Source organism: Erpetoichthys calabaricus, chromosome 13, assembly GCF_900747795.2.
Source record: "Erpetoichthys calabaricus chromosome 13, fErpCal1.3, whole genome shotgun sequence".
Taxonomy (NCBI): Eukaryota; Metazoa; Chordata; class Cladistia; order Polypteriformes; family Polypteridae; genus Erpetoichthys; species Erpetoichthys calabaricus.
Genome location: NC_041406.2, coordinates 87778867 through 87801629, shown reverse-complemented (window position 1 = coordinate 87801629; position 22763 = coordinate 87778867). Strand labels below are relative to the sequence as shown.

The following is a 22763-nucleotide window of genomic DNA, read 5'->3' as shown; positions in this document are numbered from 1 at the left end:
ATATTATACATATATATAAAACGGAGCTACAATTCTGGGACTTTTTCAGTAGTGACCATATTTTTGTTTCTTTTTTCTCTCTGTCTCTCTCTCTCTCTAGTCTCTCCGCCACTTGACAATAGCGCATTGTTAAAATGTTAAAGTGGAAAGTGGTGATCATAATTATACAACTTTTTTCCCAAAAATTTCCGTAAAAAAACAAAACAAAACAGAAAGGCAGCAAGGAGGAAATGGGGGGTGGTGCAACAGAACAAAAATGAACCTATACTCTGTGTGTGTGTGTGTGTGTGTGTGTGTGTGTGTGTGTGCGTGCGTGTGCGTGTGCGTGTGCGTGTGTGTGTGTGCATATACCAGGAGGCATTCCTCCGCCTGAATGTGTCTATTGTGTCCTCACAGTGCAGAAATGACTATTCTGTTCAGCATTTATTATTATTATTATTATTATTATTATTATTATATGCGATAACAATACTTTCGGAGGCTCCCGTTTCGGGTTGCTTTCGTTTATAGCTGGCACCGAGTTATTCTAATGTAATGCATTTGTGCAACATTTTTATATATAAGGGAATGTATTCAAAGTAACTTTAATTTGACAGCCATATTTCTTATATTCTCACTTTCTGCAAGAATCAATGTCTAAAAATGTGCACATACATATAATGTAAAAAATGTACTGTATATATATATATATATATAGTACAGATACAAATATACACACATATACAATTAAAATTATGTACACCCAAAATTTCATTTTTACAAACTTATATTTTAATCAGTTTACATCCTAATATATCAAAATTTTCACTTTAGCATACAGAGATAAATATCTTTAATTTATGTAAGTTTCACAGTAAGGTGGTTATCTATCATGGTGCCAGAAACTGGACATCACATGCAAGTACAAATTTCACTGTACTTTGAACATATTACAATAAATTCTCCACAAATCTAAATATCTGTCTACAGTATCTATACTCTTAAAAGTACAGGTTCTCTAAGGGCATGTTATCGTTCTTTACTTGGCTGTGTGGCTCCTTGTAGAACTATTGCTCGACAAAGCGCCATTTTATTCTGAAAAGGGTTCTCTGCATATGAAGTTGGTTCTTTGAGCTTTGAAAAACTTCCTAATATGTAGTCAAAACAACAACCTTAAAACTGTAATTTATGGTGGGATAAATAACAGGGCACTAACAGGCTAAGAAAACCTGAAGTCAATCTGTGTTGTCATATGCAGCACGAATCCTTTTAAAATTAGGACCCACTGGTATTTTACAGCTCTGTCACCATCTCTTTATGGTTATTCACTGTATGGAGACGGTTGATTACAGATCTACATGTAGAAATGGTTCTTTCTGAAACCTTTCATTTGGGAAGAGTCTTTTGGGAACCAAACACATGGTTCCTCTATGGCACTGCTATGAAAAACCGCGCTGGCACCTTTATTTTTAAGAGTACATCTATCTGTCTATATGCAACAGTTTTTATATACAAGGGAATGCACTTGAACTAACTTGAACTCGATACCCCTGTTTAATACAGTGTCACTGCACTTTTTCTTTCTGCCTCCGACTGTACGTACAAGAATACACTGTGGCAGGTCTCGCAGTCAGCGCAGGCAACATATGATCATGTGCTTACATGTATAAAAATGCATTTATCAATACAGATATTAATATATTCACTCAAAAATTATATTTTTTGTCAGATTTATATTTTGATCTGTTTAAATCCAAATACAGTGCATCAAACATTTTAACAGAGAGAGAGAGATAAGTAACATACATAATTTTCAATTTTGGGTATTAATACTCATTTTTGTAGTGCCAGAGAGTGTTGCATGTTGATAGCACATGCAAGTAAGACTAATAATAATAATAATAATAATAAGTCTACAAACGTAAATACAGTGGTGTGAAAAACTATTTACCCCCTTCCTGATTTCTTATTCTTTTGCATGTTTGTCACACAAAATGTTTCTGATCATCAAACACATTTAACCATTAGTCAAATATAACACAAGTAAACACAAAATGCAGTTTTTAAATAATGGTGTTTATTATTTAGGGAGAAAAAAAATCCAAACCTACATGGCCCTGTGTGAAAAAGTAATTGCCCCCTTGTTAAAAAATAACCTAACTGTGGTGTATCACACCTGAGTTCAATTTCCGTAGCCACCCCCAGGCCTGATTACTGCCACACCTGTTTCAATCAAGAAATCACTTAAATAGGAGCTGCCTGACACAGAGAAGTAGACCAAAAGCACCTCAAAAGCTAGACATCATGCCAAGATCCAAAGAAATTCAGGAACAAATGAGAACAGAAGTAATTGAGATCTATCAGTCTGGTAAAGGTTATAAAGCCATTTCTAAAGCTTTGGGACTCCAGCGAACCACAGTGAGAGCCATTATCCACAAATGGCAAAAACATGGAACAGTAGTGAACCTTCCCAGGAGTGGCCGGCCGACCAAAATTACCCCAAGAGCGCAGAGACGACTCATCCGAGACGTCACAAAAGACCCCAGGACAACGTCTAAAGAACTGCAGGCCTCACTTGCCTCAATTAAGGTCAGTGTTCACGACTCCACCATAAGAAAGAGACTGGGCAAAAACGGCCTGCATGGCAGACTTCCAAGACGCAAACCACTGTTAAGCAAAAAGAACATTAGGGCTCGTCTCAATTTTGCTAAGAAACATCTCAATGATTGCCAAGACTTTTGGGAAAATACCTTGTGGACTGATGAGTCAAAAGTTGAACTTTTTGGAAGGCAAATGTCCCGTTACATCTGGCGTAAAAGGAACACAGCATTTCAGAAAAAGAACATCATACCAACAGTAAAATATGGTGGTGGTAGTGTGATGGTCTGGGGTTGTTTTGCTGCTTCAGGACCTGGAAGGCTTGCTGTGATAGATGGAACCATGAATTCTACTGTCTACCAAAAAATCCTGAAGGAGAATGTCCGGCCATCTGTTCGTCAACTCAAGCTGAAGCGATCTTGGGTGCTGCAACAGGACAATGACCCAAAACACACCAGCAAATCCACCTCTGAATGGCTGAAGAAAAACAAAATGAAGACTTTGGAGTGACCTAGTCAAAGTCCTGACCTGAATCCAATTGAGATGCTATGGCATGACCTTAAAAAGGCGGTTCATGCTAGAAAACCCTCAAATAAAGCTGAATTACAACAATTTTTCAAAGATGAGTGGGCCAAAATTCCTCCAGAGCGCTGTAATAGACTCATTGCAAGTTATCGCAAACGCTTGATTGCAGTTATTGCTGCTAAGGGTGGCCCAACCAGTTATTAGGTTCAGGGGGCAATTACTTTTTCACACAGGGCCATGTAGGTTTGGATTTTTTTTTCTCCCTAAATAATAAAAACCACCATTTACAAACTGCATTTTGTGTTTACTTGTGTTATATTTGACTAATGGTTAAATGTGTTTGATGATCAGAAACATTTTGTGTGACAAACATGCAAAAGAATAAGAAATCAGGAAGGGGGCAAATAGTTTTTCACACCACTGTAGCTCTCTATCAAGGCCCTTTATTTATCTATCTAATATAGCACATTTCATATCTATTTATCTATCTATCCTGCCTACTATGCTAAAATTAGGATATATCTATCTATCTATACTAAAATTAGGATCTATCTTTCCGATCTATCTAGTGCAACATTTTATATACAAGGGAATGCACTTGAACTAACTTTAACATGACACCGCTTTTAATACATTGTCACTACCTCTATCTATCTATCTATCTATCTATCTATCTATCTATCTATCTATCTATCTATCTATCCTTTACATAAAGTGCCTTTCATATCTATCTATCTATTTTTATATATAGTGCCTTCCATATCTATCTATCTATCTATCTATCCTTTATACAGTATAAAGTGCCTTTCATATCTATCTGTATGTCTATCTATCTATTTTTATATATAGTGCCTTCCATATCTATCTATCTATCCTTTATACAGTATAAAGTGCCTTTCATATCTATCTGTATGTCTATCTATCTATTTTTATATATAGTCCTTCCATATATATCTATCTATCTATCCTTTATACAGTATAAATTGCCTTTCATATCTATCTGTATGTCTATCTGTCTATCTATTTTTATATATAATGCCTTCCATATCTATCTATCTATCTATCTGCACACACACAAATACACAGTAGCCTGTCTCTCAATCATTCCAAGGCAATATATGATAACGTGCACGTACATATAAAAAATCCATTTATAGATACAAATATAAATATATATACTCAAAAATATTTTGTCAAATGTTCACATTTTGATCAGTTTATATCAAATACAGTGTATCAAACATATACATTTTAACACAGAAAGAGATATATAATGTCAACATACACAATTTTCATAATAAGGTTGTAATACTTATTTATTACAGAGCATGTGTTGCATGTTGATAGCACTTGCAAGTAAGAAGTTCACTGTACTTTGCACATGTGATAATAACAGCCCTACAAACCTAAATATCTACCTAAGTGGGAGATTTTTTATATACCAGGGAATGCAGTTGAAGTAACTTGTATAACTTAAAACATTTTCTCTAACTTTCTTTTCTGCCTCCAACTGCACATACCAAAACACACCGTAGCCTGTCTCTCAATCAGCAATATATGTTGTTATGTACACATATGTAAAAAATCTGTTCATCTGTACAAATAGAAACATACACACAGAAAAATACATTTTGACAAACTGTTGGATGTTTATCAGAATCAGAATTCACCTTATTGGCCAGTTACACAAACATGCACTATACATTTGTTTAAGTTGCATTGATGAAACATACAAGGGCAACACAAAATATAAAACGTTGAAATAAAACAAAATATGAAAGGAAAAAATATATCTCACCATAGCAAACCTATACATTTTAACACAGAGAGACATATCTTTAACATACACTCACACCCATAATATACAAACATTGATAAAAACACACTTTATTATAGCTATCTGTTTATTTACGTATGCATCTATGTAAGTAAGTAAGCGGCATTGAGAGCAGAACAGGACGGCGCCTCGCTATCAGGATCCATCCCCGTGGAGAGATGACAATGGAGCACTATTGACATAAAGATGAGCAGCTCCCTTTTTTTGCACTCCCTTGCCCCTTACAACTTGATAGCAACTGACACAATAAATCAGGCTTCACAACTCGCTTCACTGCAAAGTGGGGTCGCTGCGCTAGCATTAGATTATTAAACCCAGGGCAAGGGAAGAGATACCTCCCCAGCGACAGACCCCTCCTCCTCCCCGAACCTACACATAGTAAAGTATCCAGCAAAGAATTGGCCTTGACGGTAAGCCTTCCTAGCTAAAGCTCATGCACTGATATAAACATGCAGGAAAAACAGATGATTCATCAACGCGCACAAAACAGAAAAACAGTGGCTAAATGGTAATCGCCAAGCGGGGCACAAGTCCAGCCACAAGCCACCATAAACAGCACACATAGTATTCAAACGGTATTGGATACAACGGGGCGTCCGGATTGGCTGGAAGAGCTGCCGTTCAGACAAAGTGGGCGGACCGCCCGAGCGCCCAGTATAATTAACATTACTAATCTTTATCACCATCTCTTGCTAGTCTGGTCAGGCGCAAAGACTTTGTGAACACGTGAAGTTCCCAAACTGAGGAAACTCGAGCTTTTTATGGATCTTAACGTAAGATGAATATATGACAAAACTAATGATGTCATAAAAAAATGTCGATAATAAAAAGGTTGGTTTGACCTTTAATTGATCCCCCGCAAAACCAACACTCCGCCCTCCAACCCACTACTCCAAATACTTTCCAAACAATTAAAATAATAATAATAGTCAAACAAAAACAAAACGCTATTCGTAGGGTGAGAATGACCGGAACAAACCTAATAGTTTAATACCGTCAAAAAAAAAATCTTTCTCTATTACGGACTCGTGGATTCTTACGAAAGGCCTGACCTATTTCTGTCTGGAGATAAACGGTCATGTTAACAGATGTTTACCTTGTAATCTCTTTTTTCAGTAAGCAGTACCGATATCCGAATGATAGAAAAAATGCACTCTTAATAATATTTAAATCGTCATATGAATAGTCTTTCTTCCCTAACAATACAGAAGATCTATTTAAAAAGAAATGCTAATGCTAATTCAACCCCCCCCCCCCCCCCCCCCCCCCCATTCTCCCCAACCAACCACGCACACACACACACACACCCTTCCAACTCCCACTAGCTTTTATTTGCATTACATACTCCACAGGTTAGAACAGTCGCCTTTTGAGAAATACATTAGGGAACAATGAGCCGATTTATCATATGCTCTCCGCATCTGGATGGAATGGAGAGGAAAATGTAGCCGTTCATTTAAAAGATCGGACTAAACTTGTATACCATAAAATGTTCGAATTCTCTCTCTCTCTCTCTCTCTCTCTCTCTACCTCTCTAATAGATAGATAGATAGATAGATAGATAGATAGATAGATAGATAGTACTAGCACTCTTGTATTACACTCTATCGGCCACCTTCACCACCGCCGCCGCGTTTCTTACGACATTAAACAATGCACAAATTTAGCTGTATACTAAAATAAACAATTGCAGGGCGCGGGGGGAACCGAGGGGGGGGGGGGGGGGGCTTGAGGTAGCATGTCGTAACTGACAACACACAGCGCCTATACAAATAAATAACAGAGGTCGACGGATAAGGAACAAATATTCATTTAGCAGCCAGTCTTTTCAGGACCGTATAATTAAAACACTCCACCCCGGTCGCGATTCTAAAACTTATGTGCCTGAGCCGTCACGACTGTATGAGATGTACGCCCAAGTTAAAATAATAACAGCGATAGGCACAACGTTAAATCGTTTCAACTTCTATTCGTTAAATTACGGAGTCTTTACATGCAATCGGTGGTATTCTTAGTCCATTTACGCTAAAAAACTTCAAGCTTTACATTGAGTACAGCACATACGTCACGATAACGGATAGATCGCCACTGACATTATTATTATTTATTTATTGTTTTCTTTTTTTATTTAGCAGTTTCGGGTTTCCTGCTCTCCTCTCTCTATTTACAGTACGCTTTTTAAAAAAGTGGTACAGTCAGTCGTCGCATTAAAAGAATACACAAGGAAGCTCCTGTAGTTCCGAATTATTTAATCTTTGTACTTCGCCCTTCGTCAAATGTTCCCCACCTTCTTTATAACCCCCCCCCCCTCCCCCCCCCCCCCGCTCCCAAAATGTGCGGTTCACTTCGTGAATATTTACGAGCAAACAGGGTAATGCAATTTTAAAGACAAGCACTCGTACACACTATCAACATAACCATCTAAAAACATACCGAATCAATTACATTTAAGCGCTTTTAATAATTGAAAAGTTGATGCCTTAAGACCCCATCACCCAGTCGTCAATAGTCTGAACACTTTTTTTTTCCTCTCCTACTTTAAAGTACTGCAACCTTTCTGTATCACAATGGAAGAAGAGCGTAGCTGCTCTAGGCGTCTTGCACAGTAAAAGATTACCAGTAACATCTTAAAAACCGCAACATTTAAATAACCTGCTTCTGCCTAAAAAACAGGCGGTGAGATTAAAAAACGGAAACTTTATTATTATTATCAATACTGTTCCATGACTTCCAGTGGTCATTAGTTGGCAAGTGCATTTCATTTAAATTGTTATTTCTATTCAACGCTACCTGTGCTTCGTTAGACAAACCCATTTGTTTATTATTTAAACCTACCTTTGTGTATTTTCAATATTTCAATAAGGACAGAGGGATAAAGAAGCTGAAGGTGAAACCATGCGCTGTATGTAATAAGGAAAGAACTGCACATGATTGACTGCGCCTGCTCCATTCCTCCAGAGGGGCAGGCTGCAAGCCAGAGTGGAGACGCATCCCCAAAACTCTTCGCGGCCAGGCGTTGTTTCAGCGCGAGCGTGCAAAAAACTCGTAACTTACAACTCTCGTTGAAAGATCGGCTGATTTCTTTCAGGCGTTCGGCAGGGTTTCTCTTTATTAAGACCTACTTTTTGTTTTCCCGCGAGTCCCTGTAACCCACACCTGGACGAGAATGGTCTCTTCCGTATTAAATGCACACACTATCTACTATTGTCTCATCAGCACAAAGTTCGGGTAATGCAGGGAAAGTCTGTGTGTGTGTGCATGTGATTGTGTGCCGTGTCTGAAATGAGTAACGGCCCACATCGACTTATTTCATCATTTACCGCATATGCATTTCATTTAATATCAGTCATCTGCCCGGTCTAATTGAAAGTACTACATTCAATAGACATTATTTAAGATTTGTCCTGCCCTGCTCTGCCTGATTTGTGTGTGTGTGTGTGAAAGGAGTTATTACAGGCACAGGATTGCAAAATTCATGACGAGTTAGATTCACATCGCTCTTGCAGCATATTGTTTGTCATTTATAATCTGATTCATTCGAGTTAAACTCAAACTCAAAGAAGTGGTCTCTTTATACGCTTGGCATGTTCACGTCAGACCTGCATATAGCGAGATAATACACTGGGCCAAAGGCCAACCCTCAACTGCATGAGTAGGCTTTCTGTATGTAGTGTTATCTGTAGTGTAATATATACAAACTGCACACACTAACACACACACACACACACACACACACACACACACATATATATATATATATATATATATATATATATATATATATATATATATATATATACTGTATATAACACACATGCACACTGCATAGTGTGAATAAATCTGTATATATTTATGGATAAAACTTGATTAACAAGATTTATTTAAACATAATACAGAACCTTAATATGGATAACAAGTTAGTTTACATGCAACATTTGTAATAATCTTGAATTTTTTTTCCACTATTTATTTACAGTAGAAATATATGTATTTATAGGAGGATATAGATAATGAACTAATATGGAAAATAAATTAAGTTACATGCTATGTTAATAATAATTTTTAAAAATTAATGTACTATAATTCCACACTGAAAAATAAAAAAAATTAAAAAAATAACACTGAATATTGTATTCTGTAGATAATTTTTAGACATGCTGCACACACAAACACACACACACATACACACATAAATACTTGCATAAGGGGATAAAGTATATTAAAGTTAATTCTAGGGTTCTTAAAAACTATATATGTACAGTATATATATATATATATATATATATATATATATATATATATATATATATTATTTAACACTGAAAAATAAATTAAAAATCATAACAACCCTGAATATTGTACTCTGGAGAGTTAATTTCTAGACATACTGCACTCACACACACACACACACACACACACACACACACACACACACACATGCACACACACATAGATACTTGCATAAGGGGATAAAGTATATTAAAGTTAAGTCTAAGGTTTTTAAAAACTACATTACTATGTAATATGTATTATTATATACATTATAGAATACCAGGTTTTATTAAGTATTGTAGTATAGTATTATAGTATTAATATACAAACTAATTTGCAAAAGAGTTAAACTATTATAGTTTTAAACTAACTCTTAGAAAAGTATTTCTGTATGTGCAGTTTATTTGTTAATTTATCATTTTGATATATCTATCTATTATATAGTGCCTTTCCTACTATCTATCTATCTATCTATCTATCTATCTATCTATCTATCTATCTATCTATCTATCTATCTATCTATCTATCTAAAGGTACCAAAAAGGATCTTCAGAGCAATGCTATGTGGATTCTTCCCACAAGAAGGTTACAGAATGGTTCTTTTATTTTTTTAGACCTGTAACAGGTTTCCATAAATCGCCATGAAGAGATGATAGCAGACGTGTGAATTGCCAGTGGGTTCCTGATTTTAGAAGGACTCTCGCTGCATACAATAACTTAAGGCTAAGTTTAGGTTTTCTTGATCCGTTGGTATCCTGCTATTTAGCCCACTGTACAATAAAGATTTTCTGTTTTGTCCAAATTCTATTGAAAGCTCAACGATCCAACTTCAAATTCAAAGAACCCTTCCCAGAATGCAATGGTTCTTTTAAAGCAATGGTTCAAGAAGGAACCACCTAATCTTTTAAAGTGCCTGTTTAGATCCATTATTTTTCAGACTGAGTGTACAGTATATGTAACATTCCTTAGCATTCCCCAGCCCTTTTCATCCAGCTGAGGGTCCTGGCTGTGATAAGAAGCAAACAGGAAACAGCCAAAGAAACAGCAGTCCCTCTCAGACAGGTGCAGTTTGGACTTACCAGTTAACCTAATCTGCATGGTTTTTGTGGATGTGGCAGGAGAAGGAGGAAAACCCACTGGAGATGTGGAGAACATGCAGACCACACATGGGCAACACCTGGATACAGAATATGAACACAGGACGCATGATTCATGAGGCAAGAGAGCTGCCAATGTGTTACCCAGGAACTAAAATAAAAGCAATACAATTCCAAACTAATTGAAAGGTTGGCCTACACTCTGAACATCTGAAATGGAGTACGCTTTTGCTTTTACCTTTCCAACCTGGGCTGACACAGCTCTTTTTATGTTTATATGTTTTAAAGCAGGGGTCCCCAACTCTGGTCCTGGAGGGCCTCAGTGGCTGCAGGTTTTTATCCTAACCCTTTTCTTAATTAGTGACCTGTTTTTGCTGCTAATTAGCTTCTTTAAACTTCATTTTAATTGACTTTTTTAAGATTTGTTCCCCTGAATTTCTCCATCGTTCCTCTGAATTGCTTTATTTCTTTCCTTACGTGGCACCCAAACAGAAATGAAATGTGAGGTGAGTGAGCCAACAGAAGACCAAATAAGTCAGGGCCTCAAACTTCAACCAATTTCACTCCAACCAGTTGCTTAATTAGGCTCTGAGTCTTCTTGTTAATTAAACTTGTTCTTTAATTCCATGGCTTGTTGCTGCGGTGGGTTGGCACCCTGCCCGGGATTGGTTCCTGCCTTGTGCCCTGTGTTGGCTGGGATTGGCTCCAGCAGACCCCCGTGACCCTGTGTTCGGATTCAGTGGGTTGGAAAATGGATGGATGGATGGATGGCTTGTTGCTGCTCTCATTGTGCAATAGCAGACACTTCAGGAAATTGTTGATTTTCTAAGTTTACTGTTAAAATGTTTTATGGACCTGAGCAGATCGGCTTTCCTGAGACCTTCACATTTCTCTATGTTCAGATATTGCATGATGGACACAGTTTGCTGGTCCCGTTTTGGCTCATTTTGTATCTCGTTATCGTTTTGCTGCTAATTAAGGAAAAGGAAACAACTGAGGGGTCTGAGTCTTCAAGAACAAATCAAATAAAATAAATTTAAAAGAAGTTAATTAAGAGTAGAAACAGGTCACTAATTAAGAAAAGGACCGGAGTTGGGGACCCCTGTAATTTAAAGGGTGGTCTCCATACACCGCATATGTAGTCTGTCACTCAAAAAAAAAGGATTCCTGGGGTATGTTGGTATTGAACAGCTGCCTGAAACTGACTTTCCTCAACATGAATACATTTTATATTTCCATTTCTAGTACAACTGAATTACATTTCTGTAGCGACACATATTTATGTGGAAACACCACCAATGGATTTCATTGGTTTAAATACCAGAACCACTCAAAAATAATTGCTCCAGCATCCTGCCGTTATTGAACCACCTTAACAAAAAATGAAAGTGTTCTTAAGCTTTATACAAGTTATTTTAGAGAAAATTTGCCATTACCTTTGACGTAAATGAAAACGAGCTTTTTTTGTAGGTTTTATGTTCAACCAGCGTTGTATCTGTTTCTAATTCAGTTGACGTCGTCACGGTCGATGTCATAATAAGCAGACGCATTTACGATTAAACAAGGCAAATAAAAATCGCAGTCACAATAGGGGGCCACACAGCAGTGCTGCCAAGCAGACGAGTCCCCCTAAAGGAGGTAATTTTTAGTGCTAAAAAGGAACTGAAAGAGAGCACTGCTTTGGGGATGTTTTAATAGAAAGAATGTATATATTAAATCATATATTAATTTAATATTATGTAGTTTATTTATACAGTATATAATATAATATATTTGAAATGGCCATAATGGTAATGTTAAATAAAATTAAGTGTAAAATGTATTCTCTTAAAAGTTACACGCACATTACTGTTTCTGAGATTCAATATAGCAAACATTGTCATTTTCAAAATGATTGTCTGAGCGAGTAGCACATTTTTGTTTCTCCTTTTTTTTTATTTTATTCTTAAAACTTGGTGGAGTAAATAAACAAGTTGCACTGGTAACTGTTAGTAATGTTTTTAAAGCAAAGTCAGTCAGTTAGTGTTACTGGACATTTACCCATGGGAGAGTTATAAGATCACAAGTGACAAAGTCTCATTTTATAAAATATAGGAACGTCAATGTCAATGAGACTTTGTTTAGCTTTGAGTTCTTTGCACACTTGGCTACAGGCAGTCCCACTTTTACTAGAGCGCACATTCAGCCACGACACAGCAGAGCTGATGGAAGTTCATTAAATGACTGAGCTGAATTCACTATGGATGAATGGATTGGCTTTTACATTTTATTATACTAATTAAAATTTCAATTCTACATATAATGCATATAAACACACACACACATACACACACACACACACATATATATATATATTACACATGCATGCCAGAGGTTCACCTTTCAGGTGAAGTAAGTAGTACCACCCCATGACAAGCGGGGTGCTGTCATTAACAGTCGTGTCTCCTGTTCCCCTCACAGCTTCTAGAAATTGCTCCTTGATGGCACTGAAGCAAACCACTCCAAGAAGGGAGCGTCCGATGCTGACCATGCATCTGTTCAGGCCTAAGCCAAAAACAATCACCTGGAGATCCACAGAGATGAACTGTACCCTTTAAAAAAGGCACATCATTTGCTTTATATTTCATATTTTTTGTTCCAATTAAACATGAGTTTTGCCTCGGTTGGCACCCCAAGCATTTGGCTTTGTCCTGCATATCATTCACCCTGCTACAATGTGTATGTGTAAATATATATATATATATATACTATATATATATATATATATATATATATATATATATATATATATATATATATATATATATATATATATATAGGTTTGGTCAAAAATAGGTTTATATATGGAAAGAGACTTACAGGTTACGATTATTACAATAGCTTTATTAACTCAATAGCTTTAAGAAGAAGAAGAAGACAAATCATACAAATACATAATACAACAATTGATAAATAAATAATAATACAAAAATAAACTCTATATTTCACATACTCACAACTGCACAACTGTAAACCCATTTTTGCTTGCCCTATATATATACAATGTGTGTATATATATATATATATATATATATATATATATATATATACTGTATATATACATAATAATGAGTAATATATATGGTATATTTTTGAATGTATATTTGAATATTTTATGACAAGATATTTCAAAAAATATATTTTACTATATATTACAGTTTCTTATGGCCTTCATTTTGCCCAATTCTGCTGAGGCCAGCTCTGACCCCTAGGACCACACACTGGAATAAAATTAGAGAGATGAATGGATGGATGCCATATTGTGACTGTTACTGCATATTTTGTAAATGCAGACATAACAAAGTTTGGCCTACATAGAGAAAATTGCATGATTTCTCTCAAATGATAATTATGACATTCTACAGCTTTGTGTTTTTTTTATATAAAAAGTCATTCATTTTAGCTTTTTCTATCCATCCATCCATCCATTTTCCAACCCGCTGAATCCAAACACAGGGTCACGGGGGTCTGCTGGAGCCAATCCCAGCCAACACAGGGCGCAAGGCAGGAACCAATCCCGGGCAGGGTGCCAACCCACCACTGAGCTTTTTCCACCAAAGATTAATTTATCTGACAGATAGATAGTGTGATAATAAGAAAGAATGTGGCAAACCATATGAACATAAAACATCCTGCGCTTTCCTCTTTGGATTTCTTGGAGCTCCAGACAGAAGAGCAGCTTCAGCGACAGACTGCTGTCAATGTCCTGCTCCACTGACAGATTGAGGAGATCGTTCCTCCTCCAAACTATGCGACTCTTCAATTCCACCTGGGGGGGTAAATATTATTTATTGTATCAGTATGCTGCTGCTGGAGAATGTGAATTTCCCATTGGGATTAATAAAGTATCTATCTATCTATCTATCTATCTATCTATCTATCTATCTATCTATCTATCTATCTATCTATCTATCTATCTATCTATCTATCTATCTATCTATCTATCTATCTATCTATCTATCTATCTAGTTCATGAATGAATGCCAACGTCTGGAACTTCTTCTCTTTAAATAGCAAAGATGGACCTCCAGGGCTGAACTAAAAGTGACATCAGCAGACTTTTATCATCCTGGGCTGCAGGTTAAAGAGAAAAGGCGGGTAGGAGCTGCATTTCCCCAGATTCCTGTTTGTGAGTCCTTACCTAAGAATTGTGGATGCTCCTGATTCATGTGTGTGTGACAACGGATGATATGAAAGGCACTATATAAAACATATAGTACATAATTTGGAAAGAACCTATATAGCATAGATAGATAGATAGATAGATAGATAGATAGATAGATAGATAGATAGATAGATAGATAGATAGATAGATAGATAGATAGATAGATAGATAGATAGATAGATAGATAGATCACATTCCTTCTTTTTTAATTAAAATGAATGTGCATATTCCATTGCACTCATACATTGTACTTTGTATAATTAGAATTTATATCATCTTTAAAGTTTACACTAAGAAATAAGGATTTCAGCATTTGTGTCTTGACAAATGGCAGCCTTAAGATGCGTTTGCAGCGTATAAACTCTATAACGTGATACCAACCATCTATCCATTTCTTACACCCAAACAATAAGGACAGTGTTTATGTTTTGCGGAGGAGCAGCACAGATTACAGCTGCTTTATTTATTTAGTTCAGCAGATCGGGACGCATGTCAACAGTACGTGATATGAGGAAGTGTAGCACAGTTTACCGTATCGAGTCAGAACTGTGAGACCCTGTTCTTTAAAAAGCAACTGTTTTAGACTGCCATTAAAGTGTATTTTATGAATGGCTGTGCACTTCGCTTGAGGCAATGTGTGGTATTATAGTGTTATGTATTTATGTTTATAGCCTAAACATTACAAGAGCAAACAATTCAGTTTCTTCTGCCTAACCAGAAAAACAGAAATACAGATTTAACTTCGAATTGTCCTCAGCAAACAGTTAATAAAACATTAGTTAGAAAAACAAGGATACTATAAATTCTGCATGTACACATTAACATAATGTTAATATTAAGATGACCTTTGATAGCAAATTCTGAAGGATGTACAGTCCACAGTTATTTAATCCTTAGATTTTTAATCCTTTTACATTACTGATTTATGTGTGCAGTCAGGACAGAATCCTCATCCTCCTTCATGCTGGGGGCTTCTGTCAAAGTCCAAGCACTCCAAAAGATATAACTACTGATTTCAATGTTTGCTCCTGTCTATCTATCTTGTGACCTCTAGGGGGAGCACTGCAGCACTCCAAACTCCAGGCACAACTGCACAGACACCCGGGTTCAAATAATAGGTTTGCTTTCACAAATATCTGACAAACGGCTTCGTTGTAATCACAAATACAGGATCGTCCCTCTTCTTCTTTCTTTTTCTTCTGCTTCCACTCCTCCAGGCGAGTCTGACCATTTCCCACCTGACTCTAACTCATCTAGATGAGGTCAAGTGACTTCTTTTATCATAGACTAGGGAATACTTCTGGTGCTAGGACGTAGTCCATTGGAAGCACGTCTGGGTCAAGTTGAACCCCATAAAGTAGGGATCATGGATCCCTGCAGCACCCCATGGCTGCGCCCATGGAACCCAAAAATGCTGCCCCCCCATGGGACTACAGTTCCTAGCAAGCCTTGCGGGTGTCTGTACAGGTAGCTTTGCCCAAGGATGCTGCCACCTAGTGTGTCTGGGGAGCGTGTAGTCCTGACAGATTGTCTCCCTCCTGTTGTTCCATCACACTTGCCTCCCGGCTGAGGATTGTTCCTTGGTCTAGCCCTGCAGGAATACCAGCGTACCCACTTCCACACTGGCATCCCCTGCCTGTCTCCTGACCAAGGCTGCACAATCTTCACCTTGCTCCTTGTGCTTCCAAAGGGCTGGTCTCCCATCCAGGTAAGGAATCTTGCCCTATTCTGGACAGGCACTATCTATCTATCTATCTATCTATCTATCTATCTATCTATCTATCTATCTATCTATCTATCTATCTATCTATCTATCTATCTATCTATCTATCTATCTATCTATCTATCTATCTATCACAATGAAAGTCCACACACAATGAAAATTTAATTCAAAAAATTGTTTTTACTTAAGTTTTACATTAAAATTGTAAGTTTAAAAAGTATTTTCGTGTTAATTTCAAAGCCAAACAGAACAAAATTGTAATACGCAACGAATAACTCTAATACAACATGAAACATAATTTACTATCCAATTATTATGTTTTACTATTTTTTAATATGGTTAATTACTCGCTGTAATGTAAAATAGTTAGTTTCTATTATGCATATGTAACAATTCCCATGAAAATAACAAGCCATTTAAATTGTACATCCGCGTCCCCATACGCGAGTGGAAGAACCAAAAAGAGGCTAACGTATAGCACCCGCAAGGGGATTGGCAAGCGAACTGAAGAGGGGGCAGATATATATACACAATATAAATATATATATATATATATATATATATATATATATATATATATATATATATATATATATATATATATATATATATATATATATATATATATATATATATATATATATATATATATATACAGAATATAAATATATATATACTCTCGGCGGCACGGTGGCGCAGTGGGTAGCGCTGCTGCCTTGCAGTTGGGAGACCTGGGGACCTGGGTTCGCTTCCTGGGTCCTCCCTGCGTGGAGTTTGCATGTTCTCCACATGTCTGCATGGGTTTCCTCCGGGTGCTCCGGTTTCCTCCCAAAGACATGCAATTAGGTGGATTGGCGATTCTAAATTGGCCTTGGTGTTTGTGTGTGTCCTGCGGTGGGTTGGCACCCTGCCCAGGATTGGTTCCTGCCTTGTGCCCTGTGTTGGCTGGGATTGGCTCCAGCAGACCCCTGTGTTCGGATTCAGCGGGTTGGAAAATGGATGGATATATATACTCTCTATATATAAAATCCCAAGCTTCGATTTTGTGCAACGATTTTATGTGACAATTTTGTCACGCTTTAAATTGGGCTTATTTTAAAACCTACATATATATGTTTGGTATCATTCTTTCAGAATTTATTGATCTTTAATGTGATGTTGTTAGATTTTCAGATTCTTATTCTGTTTTTAAATTATAAACTAAAGTATCAAGAAAGTTGTGTTTTTTAATATCAAGAAAATCGTCATTTTTAATTTCAATAAATCATTATTATTTTAATAATTTATTTTAATAATTTAATACAATAAATTAAATTATTTTTGATCGAGTAAACTTTGTTTCACAGGAACAAACTATTAAAAAAAAAAAATAATATATATATATATATATATATATATATATATATATATATATATATATATATATATATAACACCAATGATTGTATTTAGGTGATTTAGTTAGCTGAAGGTCGAGTTACGATAACCCATTGCATACCACTTTTATTATTATTATTATTACTGTTATTTAAATGAGTCAAGTTTTTTTTTCTATAAAAATGTCAGTTAAAACGAATGGATTGTTTATTTAGTCTCTTATAAAATACAAGCATAGTCTACCTCAGTTTAACAGGAATACTCCAATCGGTAAGAGAGTAAATATTTTATTCTCATTTCATGATTTTATTTATATATATATATATATATATAAATAATATATACATATACATACACATATACTTATATGTATAATATCATTTTTATTACAGTATATTAATATTTTGCTTTGTGTTTTATTCATAAATCAAGTAGGATCCAAGTGTTACATACAGTCACTAAACAATTTTTTATAAAAAATATTAAAAGATGTGAAAACATAAGAGCTACATTTACCATTGGTAAACAAATAGTATCTGTTGTATGAATCTCTGTTTTCAGTCACAAGACATGAGCATATTTGTCTGTCAAATACTGAATAAATGAAGTCAGAAAGCTTCAATTTGTAAAGGAAGAAATAAGAAAAGTGAAGTGCCTTGTACTGGTATACAAGACAAGCAGGAGCAGTGAGAAGTAAGGATTACCGGCAGCTGCTATATTTAAACGATTTATTTTTATAAAATATAAAGCAGCACAGAGTAGAAGGTTTCTATTCTTAAACCCTAAGAATTTGAGTTGCTGTTACCAGCTGTACGTTATACTTGAATTGCCTCCTTGTTTCTAACTACAGATCTTTAAATAATTAACCTATTCTGCCTTTATCTTCTCTTGTTGGTACATTTAGCAGAGTGAACACTGGAAAGGAGCCCTTTGAGCTGAAACACTGAGACAAGAGGGGAACGGCTTTGTGTTTTCAAAGTTTTAGAAACCCCTGCCCTGTAGGATCATTTTAAAACTCTCTCAGTGGTGAGCAAATGTAAAGTGGCTCCGTGGCAGCAATTTCAACTTCAAAAAGTTCTAAGGCTAAGTAAATATAAGAATAACATGTTCAGCTATTTAAGAACAAAAAACACCTTACTTAATGTTATTCTCTGCTATATTTTGTAGTATTTGCAAAAAATATTTAGTCCATCATGTTTGTATTTGTCAAAAAAAAAAAATTCAAATACCCTTATGACTCTGAACTGGATAAGCAGGTTAGAAGGTGGGCACATCCAGGAAAAATATCACAACATTCTCATACTCGCTTAATCCAGACAGGATCTTTGGGGGCCTGAGCCCATCCAAGTAAGACTGGGATAATGGAGGGGCATCAATCCTTTGCAGGGGGGCATGTCCACAGGTACACTCACACTCTCATGGATGTAGAATGTAAAGATTTTCATGCTAAACTGTCAAATATAGAATTAAAAATGTGAAATATTTAAATTTCCTGCAGCTGTCTTTTGTTGCATTTTGGGCAGGAAATTCTAAATCATTGATGGCTGCGTAATGAAGCACAAAAAAAGCACATTGCCTAAATAAAAAGATTACAATATGCAAACTTTTGAGGCTCCTTCTTCAGGCAAGATGTAATGTTTCAAAACCCAAACTGATCCAAGGAGAACATATAGACTGCACTAAGACCAGAAATGGGATTCAAGATCAGGACATTATCCAATGCTTCACTATGCCAATTTTAAAAATAAAGGAAGGAAGATGACAGCAAAACTCTACAAGATTTTTATATTAGTGGGTCAATCTGAGTTGCCCGGCTTCTATTTGACGCACATGGATTGTTCTCCATCTGCCCTCATGAGCAACGATGCGGCAAGTGTCCCTGTGTGTACTGTCATGCAGACACCAAACCTAATAAAGTTCTGCCGAAATCGTGTGGGAACACGTCAAAAACTCCCAAGTTGTTTTAAAGAATTTTAGTTATCACCCTTAAATCTATGATGCTTGGTGTCTGATTACACAATTTTGTCAACCCAGCTTATGTCTGTTTCTTATGCTTTTATTTGTACTCATCCTTATTTTGTTTCATTCTGTTTGAACTCTGGCACTATTATTTGCTGGGTGAAAATGATTGCTCAGAAAGTTTCAAGTTAAAGTAAAGCACTTCCAGCATTATTTTGATTAAGCCACAGTGCTTCATCTCTTGGCTTCTGTATCTTCAAAAGCCCAACCTGGTCTCGCAGGTTTAACTGGTCTTACTCAGAATGTAGGCTGTGCTTGCCAGTATAGGAAAAAAAAAACATAATTATCGTTATTCTTTCCAAGGTTGGTGTCACTGAGCGCAGGAAAAGTACAATTGTGGGACCTTCTTTTTATATATTAAAGGAACTAGAAATAGCTGTCATTGTTTTGCAGTTCTCACATTTTTCACAGGCACACCTGATAGAATCTGTTTTTAAAAATACATTGTTAAAGCATGTTAAGGTAATAAGAAAATAGTCTTATTTATCTTTTGATGAAAGATCCATCCAAATTTTGACCCCTTTAATCCTGGGTTGTAGTTCAAAGAGGTGGAACCTAACCTAACAGCAGTGGGCACAAGGCAGGAAAGGACCAGGATTATACCCCTTGGCATTCTGAAAACCACAAATACATCCTTGGTTACTTAAAGTACATTTAATTCTTTTTTAGTAATCGATCCATCCATACACCAGGTTTGTAAAGGTTAATCCAATTCACAATCACTTATTATATTATATTATATTATATTATATTATATTATATTATATTATATTATATTATATTATATTATATATATAAAATCCCTATGTGCGTCCAGGTGTCCGTGTGTGGGTGTCTTCTGGTGAAGTGCGCATGCGCGGGGCACGGTGCGATGCGCAATATTACTGTCAGAGAAAGTTAGAGGCGTTTTACGGAAATACAAACCAGTATTACTGCGTGAGGAAATTAAAGGTACACAATACAGTGATGCATATTACAGCCACATACAAGCCAGTATTACTGTCAGAGGAGATTAAAGTCATATTACCAACGTGCACGCCTGTATTACCTCCAGAGAAAATTAAAGGTATATTACGGACGTACAAGCCAGCGGACGTACAAGACGGTATCCTTCAATAAGGGCGCGCACAAAAAGGCGAGCCTCAAAAGGGCGACCTCAATTGGGCGCAGCGAATAAAGGCGCGCGTAAATAAAGATCTGCACCTTTGTTGCTCTTCACATATTCCAGATCCATTTGAACTAAATTATCTACGAACGCCTTTATTCGCCGCGCTCAATTGAGGTCGCCCTTTTGAAGCTCGCCTTTTTGTGCGAGTGTCACAGAAAATTAAAGACACACAATACACGGCGGCAGCCCACGAAGAACGGGCATCTCAGCAAGTAAACATCAACAAAAGAAAGGCTGAAAGAAAGAAAAATACGACCAACAAAAAGAATGAGGTCAAAGTCCCTTGCCATTTAATATAGACTGTTCCTACTAATGTTTATGCACTACTGTTCTAGCACCCGTTATTGTAACGGGCTAAATGACTAGTTATATTATATTATACTAGCTGTGTAAGCCCATGCTGTAAAAAGCCTGGAGTCCGAGAAAGTATTGAAATCATCAGAAAAAAAATTGAAATGTAGAGATGTCAGGTAATTGGAAGGAAGTACTCTGGGCGTCTCTCTACTAGGAGGATTTGTGTTGCCGACGTGCTCTCCTCGCTTCTGTATTAGCGGCTAAGTGACTGTCCTTCTTCAGAGGTTTCCTTTTGCCGATGTGCTCGCCTCGCTTCTGTATCTTCGGTGGTGGAGCCTACCCCGACTCCACCTCTCACTTCCAGGCCGGACAGACACACATACTTCCACACGTAGACATTTAAATATTATATTATATTATATTATATTATATTATATTATATTATATTATATTATATTATATTATATTATATTATATTATATTATATTATATTATATTATATTACTAGGGGGCTTTGTTCCCTGCTTGTGTCGCGAGCCCACCCCGGGGTGCTCCACATGCCAGCCACTTCGCGTCTCTGCTGCTCGCGTTGTGAAGGGGGTGGATGAACGCACGCTTTGGAGATGTGGACGGAGCACCTGCTTGCTTACTGCTCCTCCTGCTGTGCTGCATGTTCCGCTTGTCGCGCTACGCGTCGATCATTTAAAAGCCTGTACAGCAGCTGTCCTTTGGTCTCACTGCTTTGTCTTGCGGGACGTCAAAGTGTCTCTTGCGGGATGTCCAGGCTGATTATTACTTTCCTTATTTTCTGAATTTGCACATAGATTATTATTGTTATCTTGTGCATCCTTTTTTGCCTTCTTTTCTCTCCAACGCTTTCGTGTTTCTTTTCGATGTGCTGCTCTTTTTTCATCGCTTAGTCATTCACGTGCCATCTAGAATGTATAACATTTTTAAGAGCTGGGAGCACATGAAGTGTGTCTGCCAAAAGCATTCCAGCAACTGCGAGGTTAGATGTCCGTGAACTTGTTTTAAATTGTTTGTAAGTAGGGCGTGATGTGCAAAAGTCACCATCTCACGGGTCTTGCCTCCTAAGGTTGTAATGTTTAGTCTCGCGTGACGTCTGAGAAGATCACGTCTCGACAGAAGATTATTTTATATAATAAATAGATATTATATATATACTGTACCAGTAATGGCGCTGTGCACGATAATGTGCAGTGAATCCACTTGGCTTGAGCATTCCTAGTTTTCCTCCTCTTCCTCTGTACGTTTACCATTTGTTTGCTCAGAGGTTGATGTGCTTGCTGTTTCCTGAGCAGCTCCATCCTAGCGGCCCGCTTCTTCTCTTCTTTCGTTGGCATCTTTTCGCGTTAAAACTGATTAAGTCAGTGTTTGTGTTGCAATTATTTAATACGTTTTCCTTAATTTTTCACTTAAGCTGGCACTTAAGTCTTCAATCTGCCTCAAGAATGATATGAAGAGGTAAGGGAAGTGATATCGAAGGTGGTAGGGATGAGAACGGTGCACAGACACATGCACCACACAGCCGCTATGCTGGCTGCTGCCGAGAGTTGATTCTACAATAAAATAAAATAAAAGAGGAAAAACCTTGGAGGTCAATCATCACCCCGAAAGTGGATAGCAGACGTCATGTAGTGTATGTGTATC

General features: G+C 36.8%; 1 protein-coding gene and 1 long non-coding RNA gene across 4 annotated transcripts in view; both read right to left on the bottom strand.

The window, feature by feature from the left end:
* The window catches only part of znf516 (zinc finger protein 516), a 168627-nt gene extending 160736 nt beyond the window's left edge, over nucleotides 1–7891 (bottom strand). Inside the window, exon 1 of one of the 3 annotated variants that reach the window (XM_028817208.2) lies at nucleotides 7775–7891. The gene's annotated coding sequence lies outside the window, so the exon portion shown is untranslated. The remainder of the gene's footprint in view (nucleotides 1–7774) is intronic. The other 2 variants (XM_051935701.1, XM_051935703.1) reach the window with 2 other exon arrangements.
* The window catches only part of LOC127530057 (uncharacterized), a 530810-nt gene that overhangs the window by 403930 nt on the left and 104117 nt on the right, over nucleotides 1–22763 (bottom strand). The window lies entirely within an intron of this gene.